At 41.9% G+C, this 14,891-nt stretch overlaps 1 protein-coding gene across 8 annotated transcripts in view; it reads left to right on the top strand.

Annotated features, from left to right (window-relative positions):
* The window catches only part of LOC116716094 (serine/threonine-protein kinase BRSK2-like), a 95,616-nt gene that overhangs the window by 37,284 nt on the left and 43,441 nt on the right, over window positions 1-14,891 (top strand). The window lies entirely within an intron of this gene.

Here is a 14,891-nt window from a genome sequence, read left to right as displayed (position 1 = left end):
TTCAGTTTTCTGTCGACTCTGAAGACGATCCAGCAAAAAAAATGTTTAAACGAAGCAAAACATGGATTTATTAAAGTCACTTCCACATAAATGGATGATTTTACAAACACACATGCAGAGGCAGAAAGGATAAAAAATGTTTTTTTCCATCGATGTGACAAATAATCCTGGGAGGAAGTTTGTTTTTCTGCAGATTGAAGTGAATTATTTTGGTTTTCTGTGGAAACATTTTTCCTCCCAGAGTTTTAATCTCTCAGCTTCACCTTAGCAGATGTTTAGCGGCGCTGCGCATGCTAACAGCAGCTACTGGCTCCAGAGAACCAAAATAAAATGGTTTTATTGCTCTAATCTTCATCGTTGCCCCAGAACGACATTATTTAGCTGCATTAATTCAGCAGCTCAACATTTCTGGCATAATCAGCAGTTTTATTATTAGTTGTACAGAAAATGTCGGTTATTTGCAGAATATTGTGCCTTTCATGCCGTCCTGCTCTCTGTAAACTAACATGCTGATGAATAAAACCTTCATGGCTAAAGTGGAGGTCGTTGTTCTCCAGCAGGTCCCAGGGAGCCTGCTGGAGGTTTTTATGGGGAACAACCCCGCAGCATGCTGCTGACCAGACCGACAGGCAGGATGTGATGTCACAGTTCCAGTGACACTCAGCTGACTCCGTATGGAGGAACTCTACCTGTTTCTCCTGACCTTTAAAAAAGACAGAACGTCTACGTTCACAGATCTAACAAACCTTTTTATCTCCGTCTTGATCGTCTCACCCAGAAAACATATTAAGTTTTTATCACTTCAATATGTGGAACTAAATCAGACACCGTCTGCAGTCGGATCGGTCACGTCGCGTTTTATCTGACTTTTGCATCGTCATAATTCTGCAGCAGAAGAAGTCAGACGGTAAATCTGGACTCAAACAACGACTGAAGCTCGATTCTTATGATCATGTGATCAGGCTGGCGGCTCCTGAAGAACTTTAAAATCCATCCATTGACGCGGCCGCCATTATTATTTCCATAAATGGAGCGCTGCTGTGACGTCAACGTTCTCCTTCTGCACATGCGGCTTGACTTGGTTTAGACAGAACTCTGATTGTGCCACATTTATTTAGCATTATGAAGGGAAAAAATAATAGAGGAAGAAGAATATAGACCTGCTGTGTGAAGGTAACGTTAGACCTGATGGATCTGGTCAACCTGAACTCATTACTCCTTCAGTCTGAGGCTGAAAACATCGTTTGAGTTTCTGGGAGAAAAAACTTCTGGATCAGCTGCAGATGCTGCTGAGCTTCATCATTTTTATTGTTTATTTTTATCTGGAAGAAACGTGGACAGTTAGTTTAAAAAATCACCCTGGCCTCCAAACCGTTCAGCAACATGGACGTTTTTCTGCTGAACGAGAAGCGAAAGATTCCCGAGCCGCTCAGTGAAGACCAGGAAACGTTTGTGACCGAGAGAAAGAAGAGTGAAGGAATGTGACGATGGAGAAAAACCTCCAGCTGAGCTTTGGGTCTGAAAAGGAGAAACTGTGTGTGTGTGTGTGTGCGTGGGGGTGGGTGTGTGTGTGTGTGTGTGTGTGTGTGACACAGGAGATAAAAATAGCGGAGGGTTTCTGAAGACGGGATGAGGGAGCGGAGGAATCACCTCTGCAGCCTGCGGCAGACACTAATGGAGGAGCGTGCTGCTGAATGGGGAGTGCTCTGCTGGGTCGTACTCCTCCATGCTGCCTTTTATTCCCTTCATGCACTCTGGGTTTTATGTCAGAACAAGCAGAGACGTCTTTAGAAACACAGGGTTGTTGCCTTTCTCTCCTTGATCCAGAATAAAATAAATATTTAAGATGAAAACGCGTCCAGCGTTTTGATCTGTATCGCTGTCGGTGAAAACGTTGATATGAAGAAGTGAGCTCAGAGTCGGGTTATATAAACGCAGCGTCTCCGCTCCCTAAAAGGTCAGAGCTGTCGGCTCACTTTTAAAAGATAAATGGCATCTATTCATAATTTACACAACGTATGCCTGATCCACTCAGAGCTGAGGCTGAGAAATGAACCCAGAGTCGTTACATAACCAAGATGAACAAGAACAGAAAAAGTTCTGTTGTCTTTAATTCTGCACCAGAATATGATCAGGATTATTAATCCTAGTTTCATCCACCTGATAAATCTGATAAAATATTAAATTTTACATGAAAAATCTTTCAGAAAGCAGAATTAATATCATGTTTTGCTGATTAAACCAGAGAGAATCGAATCAGAGAAGAAGAAAGAAATGTGAAGAGGCCAATCAGCTTCATCAGGTGGAGCTTTAGCCCCGCCCCCGGCTCCGCCCCCTGCTGCTGAATATGATTATTATTGATATAGTTTTGTTGTATTGATTGAGCTGTGTGTGCTGCTTGTCGACACACACCGCTGTCACACTGACAGTGTGTGTTTAAAGAGCTGCGCTGGTGTCGACTGTCACTTCAACACATACACACATACACACACACCAACAAACACACACCGACACACACACACGCCAACAAACACACCCCAACAAACACACACCGACACACACACACCTTCAGGAACAGGCTGGCCGAGCGCCGGACTCTGAACAGATGTTGGACTCAGCAGGTCTGTGGCCTTGGGGAGCTGCAGAGTGTCAACACAAACTCCACGCCTTTAATGGCCCCTGAGGGCGGTGTGTGTGTGTGTGTGTGGGGGGGGGGAGGGTGTATGTGTGTGTGTGTGTTCCCGTGCTCAGCATTCAGCCCCGTGGTGGTGATGAGAGCCGAGTGGCCGGCTGAGCATCAGAAAATGAAACCCAAACTCGTTGCTCTTTAGGACGATTTCTCACCTGGACTTTGATCTGAATCATTTTTTTTAACTTGAAACTTTTTTCTTTTTTCTCAGTTTCTCCTCACTGAAAACCAGAAGTGGAGTTTATCATTTATCATACCAGATCACGTACTGAGTGAAGTAATTACTATTCGCTCTCGTCGGTCTGACTTCACGCTCAGGTTGGTGGGATAAACTCAGTTTTTGGAAAAGCTGTGAGCTGAAACACCAAACTGAGATGAGAACAGAAAACGGTGTTTGACTCTCAACCTGACTTGGAAATGTTGACACAGTTGGTTCAGTTTCTGTTAGTCTGTTTGAAACATGAAGCGATCCAGAACCGCATCGAGTCGTTTCGTTTATCGTTCTGCTTCCTCTGAACTCAACATTTCAGATCAGAACCGTCTCCATCCAAACGAGCCGACCCGGCCTCCAGTCGGCTCAGTGAAGCTCCTCCTCTCCTCAGGATGAACGCCGCCTCCCTCCGTTCCTCCTGCAGCCAATCAGGAGCAGCAGGTTGTATTTGGGTCACGGCAGCAGGATTCCTGCTGAACTCAGTGAACCTCAGAGCTTCTGAGGATTCAGACGCTGAGAGAAAAACTTTCAGTCATGAGAACCTGGAAGAACCTTCTGGAAACCTAACAGTTCATTTTCACTCCAGATTTTCTGCTTCTAGAAAATTTCTTTGGGATTATTTTCTACTTCAGCAACAATCAGATTGAAGGTTATTAATAAAACCTCCACTTTGGTTCTTGGAACCATTTTATGCATCATTAAGCAAAACGTTGCATAAAATCTGGGAACACTTGACAGCGTTTGTTGTTGCATCTCTATGCAGATGGTTCATAAACTGAATCTGTACATATTTGATCTTTGAGGCGGTGATATAAAGTGTTTATCATGTAGGAAGCAGCAGAGTAAACATGTTTCCTCCGGAGCATTTTGGACCACAAATCCTGATTCCAAGTTTTCCCATTCATGAGCCGTCTGCCAGGACGGTGCTGCAGTCGGTCAATATTTAGTTAATAATTCAGAAGAGAATATTAATTCTGCATCCAGTCAATACAAGCTGCTCCTCGTCTGTTACTAGAGTCAATCATCTTCACGGCGCTGTGAGCAAACATGTTTCATCTTCAAGCTCCTGCAGGAGGATTTCAGGAAAACTTTCTGTCCTTGTTTTCTGCTGAATTGCTGCAGATGTTTGATTATTTCAGTGGGATGTTGGAGCTAACAGACTGTTCCCTTACTGTTCCCTTACTGTTCCCTTGTTCCTGTGAGGCAGACCAGAGTCGAGTCAGAAGGAAAGCAGGAACACATTTTCACAGGACTGTGGGTGAATATTGTGAATATTGTGATCACGACGCTGATCATCCATTTGAGGAGAGGCTTTGCTACATGAACATGAACTTCCTCCAGATCCTGAACTGAGCTTCTGCTCCTGAACAGTTAGGAGTCAGTTCAACCATCTAACCAGGATTCCTCAGGGCGCCCCCCTGTGGAGCGGAGTACCACAGGGACGAGACCGTGGATCCAGAACTTTCTAAGACTTTTCCTTCTGTGGAACATCCATCCTCCAGAATGAGATGGATGGATGATTAGTAGTTTATTGGCTTGATGGATGAATGAACAGTTGGATGATTTATTTGTTGATTGGCTGGATGGATGGATGATTAATTGGTTGGATGGATGATTAATTGGTTGGATGGATGGATGGATGGATGATTAATTGGTTGGATGGTTGGTACTGGAGGCTGATATATTAGTCATGTGATGCTTGTTGCAATTTTATGTGATGGAAAAACTGCACAGTTAACAAAACGTATAAACTACTACTGTGAAATGTGTTTTTGGCAAATTATGAGAAACGAAGCAAAACTATGCTGAGTTGACTGATTGGTGCGTCTTGTTCTGAATGCCCCCTGGTGGAGACCAGCGGGTGGTGCAGCACTGCCTCTTCCTGTGAACTTGGGTTTTGATTTTAGAAACAAACGAGCCTCGTTTAAATATTCCAGTTGCCAACATGTTGGATGCGTCCCGACTGAAGCGGCGCTCCGGTTCCTCCTGGATCCAGAACGTTCTACGCCGTCGTTCACACGTTCTGATTCCTGCTGCTCTGGTTTCCCTCGGCTTTCTGTTCCCAGAGAAAAACTTCCAGGCTCGTTAGCGTCTGGCAGGTTGGAGCGTTGCTGGATATTAATTTGCTCTGGAGCGTTGAGGGACTCAGGAAGTCAGACGTGGATCTGAGGGGAGCAGGGCGTTCAGCCGGCGCTGACGATGCGTTCAGGGACTCATTAGGAAACTCAGACTGTAACTCTTCTGGCCAAAGGCCACCGATTGGATTTAAGAGCAGATAATCACATTTACTGTTAGCGTTCAACTTTCCGGACTCATGACTGATTTAGATGAACTTTCTCTGCAGCTTCAGCCTGAATTTAAAACCTGAAAATGCAGATGTGGAGTTTTAAAGAACCTGCGGTTGAAGTTTAGTTTAGGTCAAAATTTAAATAGCAGTTCCTCTGTGACAGAGTGAGGGAGGACTGCAGCGTAGAAATATAACAAAAATACAATAAATACATCTCTGTAAATGTCAACATCTGGAACCTGTTGGAATAAATAAACTTCAGTTTAATGATTTTCCTCTGAAAGAATCTTTTGTTGTTCAGGTCAAGCAGGTTCAGCTGAGTTCAGTTCACACCCAACCCGACCGGTAATCGTCTGAAAATCGTTTTTTTACTTAAAATTAGTTTTCAACTCTAATAAAACTTGGTTTAGTTTAACAAAACAAAGTTTAATCGTGAGTCTGTTCTGGCTGGAGTTAGGAAAGGGGCAGCTGGCGTCTGCAGACCCCACACATGCTGGACACAAATGGTTTAGGCTTTTACCTGCAGGGCGGCGCCAGAGAAACAGTTATCACCTCCAGGCTGTGTCTCTGATAAAAACAATGAACATAAAACTAATGACACTTCTACAACCTGCTTGTTTCTGTTGTGTGTATGAATGAATATCTGTACATGCACTGACACACTTACTGTTGGTTTATCTTTTATTTTCTCTAAAGTTTATATATTTATACTTCAGGCTGTGAAGGCTGCTGCAGTTTTAAACAGTTTATTTCCTTTTTGCATCCTGGATTCTGACAGAAAACATCTGGATGGAAATTAGGACGTTGTTTTTCTGAAAACAGGATTTTCTGTGTTTGTAGAAAGTCTCAGGTTTGTGAATGAGCGTCGCTGAGGGAGGCTTGCTAATGAGAAAACAGGAAGTCATTAGTCTCGTCGAGTTCAAAGCAGCTTCACGCTGAGCTCCAGAGTTAATGATTCTTTTATTGTAGCTTTGAAACATGCAAGCGAAGCCGGTTCCTCCTGTTTAGCAGCAGGTTGGATCTGAGCGCTCAGTGGGGCCCCCTGCAGGCAGCGGGGAGACGTGCGGGGCCACACAGGAGCCACGCAGCAGAGAGGACCATCAGCTGACAAACTCACATCATTGAGTCACTAAAACAAATCAGCTTCTTCTTCCTGAACCATGAAGGATTCTGGTTTTGAACTCCTGCTGGTCAGAGGAAGGTCACTCACTCTGTTCTGTTTCAACATCCAGGAGATGAAACAGTTTCACATTTTTACAGCCAGACTTTATTTTATCTGTGAGACATGAGCGGAGTGGAGTAAAAGGACAAAAGCTGAGCTGGTTTTACTCTGATTGGTTCGGAGCCGTTGCGTCATCGGGCTGGGATTTGGGTCGGACCTCTCAGCGTCAGAATCTGTCCTCCTCCTGCTTTCCTCCGCTTTCATCATGTGGCTGAGTGAGGAGCATTTTTGCTCCTCTTCCCACTCGGCTGTGGATCTGTCCCACGTCGGCTGGCTGCGTCTCTCCAGCGGGTTCATTACTGCTTCCCCCTCGCCGCCGCTGCCGCCGCCGAATCATTAAAGTTTTGTCTCCAGCGTGTCGGAGCCGGGAACGTCCTGCTCTTCAGATGCTCTTCATGTGGAGCCGCTGCAGTGACACTCATCTGCTCTTCATCAATAGTCGCGTTTCTAAGAGACTCAAAATGGATGAATCATTTTGTTTTAGACAAAAACAGTGAAGAGACTGAAAATATGAGAAAAATATGAAGATACAGACATTATCTGTGAAAACTTAACTCTGATCTTATTTCTAAACTGAAGGAAAAATGGAAATAAAATGGTTTGATATTGTTCTGCTTTATGTATCAATGTTGATGATATAATATAATATATATTATTATATGATATATTAACGTTTATCATCTTTAAACTGCAGAAAAGCTTTTTGAAGCTGAAGGAACTGAATCCTCTGTTATTCTCAGTTTAATCGGTTTTACAGAGAAACACAATATGAAGCGGATGGAAGATGATTTATGGTATCCATCATTCTTTATTTAAGAATCTGAAAAGTGCGGCATGCATTCATATTTAGATCCACTGAGTTGTAGAAGAGCTGTTTATTGTAACTCCAGCTGCAGGTTTTCTACACCAAACTGCTCAGTTTTCAAGTTTTTCTGCAAATTCTCAGACAGATTTACATCTGGACTTTGACTAGGCCATTCTAACACATGAATATGCTTTAGTCTGAAACACTGCTGTATCTCTGACTGAATATTTACTCTAAACTGTTTTTTTTCTAGGAATGCCCTTCATTTATCTCCATTGGTTAACTCTGACTATATCCCACAGCATGATGCTGCCACCACCAGGCTTCACGGTGTGGCGATCATTTACTCATGAAATGAACTTTTCTTTGATAGTTCTTGTGAAATAAATGGTGAAATAAATCAGAAACCTATATGGTGAATTTTTAACATTTAAATAATTTATTTCTCAGTCAGTAGACAGGAAGTGTTTCAGCTCAGCCGCCATCAAACGCCAAACGCTGCACCAAACCTTTAGCTCCGCCTCTTCGTCCGCCTCCCGAGGCCTGACCTGCTTTCTTGGCCTTCCTCGTCTTCCTCTTCATCTTCCATGAGGAAACAGACAGAAAACATGCAGCTGGTTTATTAATCACCTCATTAAGGGGGAAGCAGAGCCGGTTTTGTCAGAATCTGGAGGAAGAGCGATGGAGGAAAAGATCGCAGTCGATAAATTGAGTGGGGTTCCTGTGGTTGGGGGCGGGGCTAACCTTGACACAGAAACACTCAGAACCACTGGAAGGATGTTGGTTCTCATGTGGGTCAGGATCAGAACGATTCCCACGTCAAAACAGGCTGAATTTATCCTAATTAAAGCACAAACTGCTGTCATCTGTTACCGGGTAGATTTCTGGTTCCTAACCTAACCACTGCTCTCTCCTCATGCTCTCTGCTGATTGGACGGCTGCTTTCCGCTCACAAAATGCTGATTTGACAACACAGGTAAGCGCTTCTCATGTCTGTGTGTGTTTTAAAATTAGAACAGTAACATATCAGCTGAATTATTCATATTTTTAACCTTTTTCGATTAAATTTCAGTTAAAAATCTCTGAATTCATGAAAGTCTCCTCAGGTTTTCTATTATTTGCTTTAGTTATCTGTGATAATCAATACATGATGACCTTTAATAAAACACCACAGGTCAAATCACAACAGATGGACTCATTTTATCTAAGACATTTATTTATTGTCATTTTGATACATGAAGATAAACAAAAATACATAAAGATCATAGAGGGGGCGTGCTGTGGTGGCGCAGGGGGTTAGAACTCCCCACGTTTGGAGGCCTTAGTCCTCGACGCGGACGTCGCGGGTTCGACTCCCGGTCCCTACGACCTTTACCGCATGTCTTCCTCACCCTCCTTCCTGTCTGCCTACTGTACAAAAAATACAAGCCGCTAGCGCCGCAAAAACTCTTCGAAGAAAAAAAATGGAAAAAAAAAAAGATCATAGAGGAACTTATTGATAGGTTAAATATAATAGAGAAATAACCTGATTTATTTTTATTACTAGGACAACCAGAAGACGAGGTGGTCGATAGATTTACCATTAATTTTATTTTATGCAATATTAGAAATACATAAGAAAAAGCAAACAAACAAATAGCTCAATATGTACAAATAAACGTTTTATTGCCTAAAATGCCGTATTCTAGTGAAAATGATTCATCTGCAGCTAAAAAATCCTCCGCTGCGTTACGCTACGTTGTTTTACGCTACGTTGTTTTACGCTACGTTGTTACTCTGTGCTGCGTTACGTTGTTTTACGCTGCGCTGCGTTACACTGACCCGCCCTGCTGGAACAGAACCGGTGCAGACGATGTGTTCGGGTTCAGCGTTGTGTTTGTCTGATTTATCGGGTTCCAGGGTGAAACTCTCCTCTGGGCGTTTCCTGGTGGTCCGGTCGTGTTCAGAACCCAAACAGAACTGGAGCTGATTTAACTAGCAGCAGCTTTCAGCTTAAAGGCCAGATAAATCATTTTTAATATATAGCAGGTTCGGTTCGGTTCTGATGTTTCCTAACGATGAGCCATAACTGTCATCCAGTTTCATGGTATTAGTTTGTTTCCTCTCTGGGAGGATTTCTGAGTTTCACCTGCAGTGAGATTTAAAACGTTTGAGGGAACGGTGCAGCTTGGCTTCAACCAGCAGCTGATTTCAGGAGGAGATGAAGAATTTGGAGGAAAACTTTCATTATCACATCCGTTTTGTGTAATGCAGTCCCATAGCATGATGCTGCCACCTCCATGTTGGATAGTTAAAGTGTTTTTAGTCTAAAAGCTTCGTCTCGACGCCATTGAATTTATTTCTTGTTTCACCATCAAGATTTTCTCCAGATGAGAAACCTAAAGTGTTGCTGTGGTCAGGAAGGATCTCCAGTAGCAGTCAGTCTTGCAACGCCTCTGAAGAAGCCTCTGACTGAAGACAGTTAGTGTATGACATCTCATGACTTTGACATGCTAACAGCTAGGCCTCCAGGCAGCAGAGACGACATTTCACTGGATGACATCATCAGCTGTTGCTAGCGCTGCTAATCATCACCCTTTGCTTTTGCCGCTCCTCTTTAGCCGGTTAGAAAGCCGGGCTGACGTTAATGTTTGCCCGTCATGACGGATTAAAGAGTTGGTTTAAACCTCCCGCTTCTCTGTGTTCGGCTCCTCTGGGATTTGGGGTCAGAGGTCAGGTATTATTTGAGCTTTTGAGATGCTAATCAGCTGCTCCCAGTAGTAGCAACACCTTGTTTCCACGGTTACGCATCCCAACTGCCTGAACATACGACAGTGGAAGGAGAGGAAATCATTTTTGACACTTTAAACGTCTCAACCAAAAAAAATGGACAAAAGTCTAGAGAAGCCGGCAGCTGGTGTCCTGATCTGTTAGCTACATAATTATTAGAGAAGAAGAAGAAGAAGAAGAAGAGCTCACCTGGGGGTCAGACGCTTGTCTCTTCTCCCAGTCGACACATTCGTGATGAGCTAACGGCGGGCGACGCGCGGCCGCCGTCTCACACCTCGGAGGGAAACGTTGTGACACTTCCTGCTGCGGTTCTCAGAAGGTCAGCAAGGAAAACTGCAAACGCTGATCGCTGCAGACGGACAAAACATTTATGGTTCCGGCGTTAGAGGTGGGAGCCGGCGCCTCCTACTGGTAGTCCTGAGCTCCAGTCATTTGTTTTTGTCTTGCAGCTACCGGATAATTTGGTTCAGCTTTTATTATACAATATTATTTTATAATAAAATAAACAAATCTCACAGTTAAATTCAGTTTCTTTAAGAAGAGATAAAAAGTAAAAGTTTATTTTAAAGAGATTCATGACGGAGGAACATGAGTTCAGTTAAATGAATGTGTGTTAAAGGATCTCCTGCTGGTTAAAGTTCAATTATTCTTTTATTGCAGCAACATTTCCACCATTTATTTCACTTCCAGGAAGATTCATCGCTCTCATTTACAGGCCGTCTTTCCCAGTAACGCAGCAGGAAGGATCAATCCATCCAGTCTGGACCTGGAACTGGACCCAACGCAGTGCAGGAAACGATGCAACTAAAGGTTAAAGGAAAGAGAAATGATCAGGTTTATCTATAGATAAATCAGGTTTTAAACAGAAATAGTTAAATGAGATTACCAAACAGGGAGGCTGTTGGTCAAAACTCTGACAGCATCATAATGGTTTAATTTCCACTATTTATTACAAAAACATAACCTGATGAAAATAACAGGATCCACCAGATCTGTTTGTTTCTAAGATGTCAGGATGCTGATTTTAAAATAAGCTCCCATATTCAGGAATTTAGGAATTAGGAAATTTATTCCTAATTTTTTACTCCTAAAAAATTAGGAATAAATGAAATGATGAAAGAATTACTGTGGAAACAAATCCGTGAGAAATACATCAGTTTTAATTCAATAATTTGAACCAATGTCCTTAAATACTTTAATTTTACAGAACTTATTTAAAATAACTGTATTTATCTTTTTAATAGTTCAAAAATCTCTTGCTAAATTTGTCATTAACCCGTTTCAGGGCAGAATCAGACTCAGTGCTATGGATCTGTGAATACTTCCTGACTTTTCTGGTCCCGGTTCCAGTCGGCTGGAAACTATTTTCTCCAAACCTGAATAAAAGTTGACTGAGAACACAGCCCTGAGGAACTCCATGTGTTACGCTGGCAGATTTTCTTTAAGCCCAAACGGCACAAACTCATAAAACACAAATGAAAAACTGAAGGATTCGTTTTTTTGTAAGCATCAAAAATAAAAACTTTTACATTTCGCGTCATTTCATTGGTTAGAAACTGATCTTATTTATTTTATTTTATTAATTTTTTCCAGAATTTGCTGCCACATATTTTAACCAACCAGCTGTTATGATAAGAAGTTTATCCAAAATCTTTAATATTCAGAAAACCTTAATTTCTCAGTAAGAAGCTGAGCTTCAGAGGATTTAAATTAAAATTGTTTTGTATTCAACTTAAAGGCGTCTGAAAGCCGTGTCATTGAACGCAGCGTCCTGTGGGGCGTTCAGGTGAATCATGTTGCTTTACGTCCGCAGTGTTTCTGTTAGTCAAGTGTTTTCATTAAAGGAGATAAATGGAGTCTTTACGGGTCATTTTTTATCTCCGGGCTCAGAGCAGACAGGAAACACCTGGGAATGGATGAGAAACGAGTTCAGCCGGCAGAGGTCAGAGGTCGGGTGATATTGATCTGATTAGCGGAGAGGACTGATCTGATTTAGAGGAGAGAAATCAATAAAAGCCCGTGTGACTTCAGCTGCAGCCATGCATGGATTTTATCTTCCTGTGGCTCTGATATTTAATATTGAGCCGTTTAATACATCTGGATCAATTTACTCCTCTAATCCGGTTAACTTTGGTCACTTATTTGCTCGCTAAACTTATTGCTGTTTTCCTATAACGTCACATTAAGAGTTAATTACTTAGAACTGAAGTTTGAAGTACTTAAATACCAATAAACATGTTTCTGTTGGTCTCTGTAATAAACTGGATCATATTTAGTTCTAGAGTTCAGGTTTGACTCGATAAGTGGAAATTAAGTCGGTTCTGCGGCTGTAAAACGAGCCCAAATCACCAGCCCTCCTCCGCCGTGCCTGATGGTTGGTTATGTTTTCTGGAAGCATGCTGCTGCTGTGCCGTTAAGCTGAGGTCTGTGAAGTTTGAGCCGGAGCAATTCAGGTGTTTATTTCCCAGATCTGGGGCTGAATTAGCCTTTTCTTTATCCAGTAGAAAATCATCTTTTTCTCTGATGGACTTGTGATTGTTTTGAAATGGCAGCGAGTTGCTAACCTGGTTATAGCTTTGCACCTGGAAGACGTTCTCATTTCAGGTTCAGTTTAACTCTAATAAGATTGGAGGAGAACATACAAATGATGTCAGAAGGCTAGTCATAAATATTAGCTTCGCTAGCGCTAACAATATTGAAACACAGCATTTAGTGGAGGCTAATGCTAAAGCGCTAACTTCAATTCAAATGACATCTTCCCTGAACGACTACAATCCTCGAGCAGCAATTTAATTTAATTTAATTTAATTTTGTTCTTCACTGTCTTTGTCTTTGATTTTGTTCCTGTATGTTTCCTGTCTAAAATAAAAAAACAGAAAGTATTAACATAAATGTCTAACTATTGGAAGATTTATTAGCAGTCAATAAGCAAAACAATGTTGAACTTTATTCAACTGAAAGTCTCTAATTTACAGACAAATAAATTTACAGCCAAGTAAATTAGCGCTTTCAAAATTATCCAGAGAAATTAATTTAGTGGAAGCTAAGTTCACTAAATATTTTCAAATGTAGCAAAAGAGCAGAAAAATGATCTCCTCTGTTGGAGCGTTAGCAGATTAGCAGAAGTGTGCCAACCACTGCTTGTACTGTTTAATTGCCTAATAGAGATTTTGACACCAGATGTAACTGCCAGCTGTTTTTCCAGGCACTTTTCCTCTCTTACATTCTTTGTTGTTTGTCTATCAGGTGCAGGAATCACCAGACGACTGAAAAGTTGTTCCAAACAGTAAATGTCAGAGCTGAATAACGAGGCAGGGGGAAGCTAAGTAGATGTGAAAATGTCAGAGATTATCACTTTGTGGCCCAGTTTGGAGCTTTGTGTTTGCAATAACTGGGAGGAAAAATGTCAAATCCAAACTGATTTTTATGGTTCTCATTCTGCACGAGATCAAAGCTGCGTCGCTCGTCTTCTGAGACAAAACCACACATTTACGTGTCAGGGGAGTAATCACGGGAGGCGGAAGATCTCTGCAGGTAATCATGAGATCATAAATGGGTTTTTAGTGGAAATAAGTCATGCGTGTGGCTCTCAGTGGACCCATGCTGCACTAACTTCCACCCTAAATACCGTCTTCTGTCTGTGTGTGGAAACATTCCCACACTAAACCCGGTCTGGGTTTATGTCTCTTAAATATCCATTTTAATTTGCTCCTTTAATTCAGTTTTATGAAGAACCTTAAATAATAAAACTCCTGTCATGTACTGATTATTGGGATTAATAAATTATTATAATCTATTTTTAAATGCAGAATCTGCTGAAGTACTTCTGAGCAATTTGACCTTTACAATAAAATAATGTAAAAAAAGCTCTAAATTGTAAATAATTTATTTGAATTTATTGTTCGTCAGACTGAAACAATAATTTATGCATGACAGATGGATACATTTCAGAAATTATTCTAAATATTATGATGGGAGAGTCATGAGTTTATGAAAACCATGACTACAACCAATGAGGAGGAGAAGATACAAAATCTTCAGTTAGATTTTTGATGTAGTAAGAGGTTTTTGTTTGTTTTTAAATTAAATTAAATCTCTCTAAGTTTGTGACAGAGTGTACCTCAAGTTTTAAATATGTCAATATATTTATTAAATCTCAGCTGTGATTGATACAAGTTGGTCAAATGATCCAAACTTCTTTAACTTTGTTTAAAATGTGTCTGCTTTTCTGTTATAGTTTTGTGTGAAAATCTGATGATCATGAAATCTTTGCAATAACTCGGTTGTATTTAAGCTTTTCGGTGTTTGTCAGTGGAAACAAATGAAGCGTTTTCTTACCATGAGCTCCTACTCAGACCTCCGATGGTCGACCTGAAGAGACCAGATTGATCTTTACCAACTGGTTCTGAAAACAAAACCTATGAAATCAGAAACTCTGTAACAGGAATAGTATAAGTAAACTTTAGTAAACCTTTGGATTATGATTACTTTACGGAGGAAACTCATTCCGGCTGCTTGTTTCCTCGATCTTGTTCTTTGGGTCTCTACAGTCGGCTGATTGACCTCTCGCTGCGTTTTCCCCTCATTCCTGAACAAAACCAGGTGTCTTCCTTCACTTCTCCTCCAGTACCGCTCGTTGTTGCCTGGGTGGTGGTGGGTGAACACAGGGAACCTTTAGGTTGCTCTCTTTGTCCTGACTGATGGTACGCAGATTAGCCATGCTGGCTCTTCTCCTCCACCAGATCAATGAGACCTGACCAGCACGGCTCCAGCTGCCGTTTCAGATCTACCTGCCGACATGAAAGCGCCCCCAGGCTGCCGTGCTGGTCAAGACGCCCCCATTGTTCTCAGCTTTGCTCATTTCCCAGCGCCGCGCCTGCGGCGGAAAGCACCTTTCAGGCTGACGTC

Source organism: Xiphophorus hellerii, chromosome 24 (genome assembly GCF_003331165.1).
Source record: "Xiphophorus hellerii strain 12219 chromosome 24, Xiphophorus_hellerii-4.1, whole genome shotgun sequence".
In the NCBI taxonomy this organism is placed as follows: Eukaryota; Metazoa; Chordata; class Actinopteri; order Cyprinodontiformes; family Poeciliidae; genus Xiphophorus; species Xiphophorus hellerii.
The sequence above is the reverse complement of the archived record's forward strand: the minus strand, read 5'-3'. Positions and strand labels throughout refer to the sequence as shown.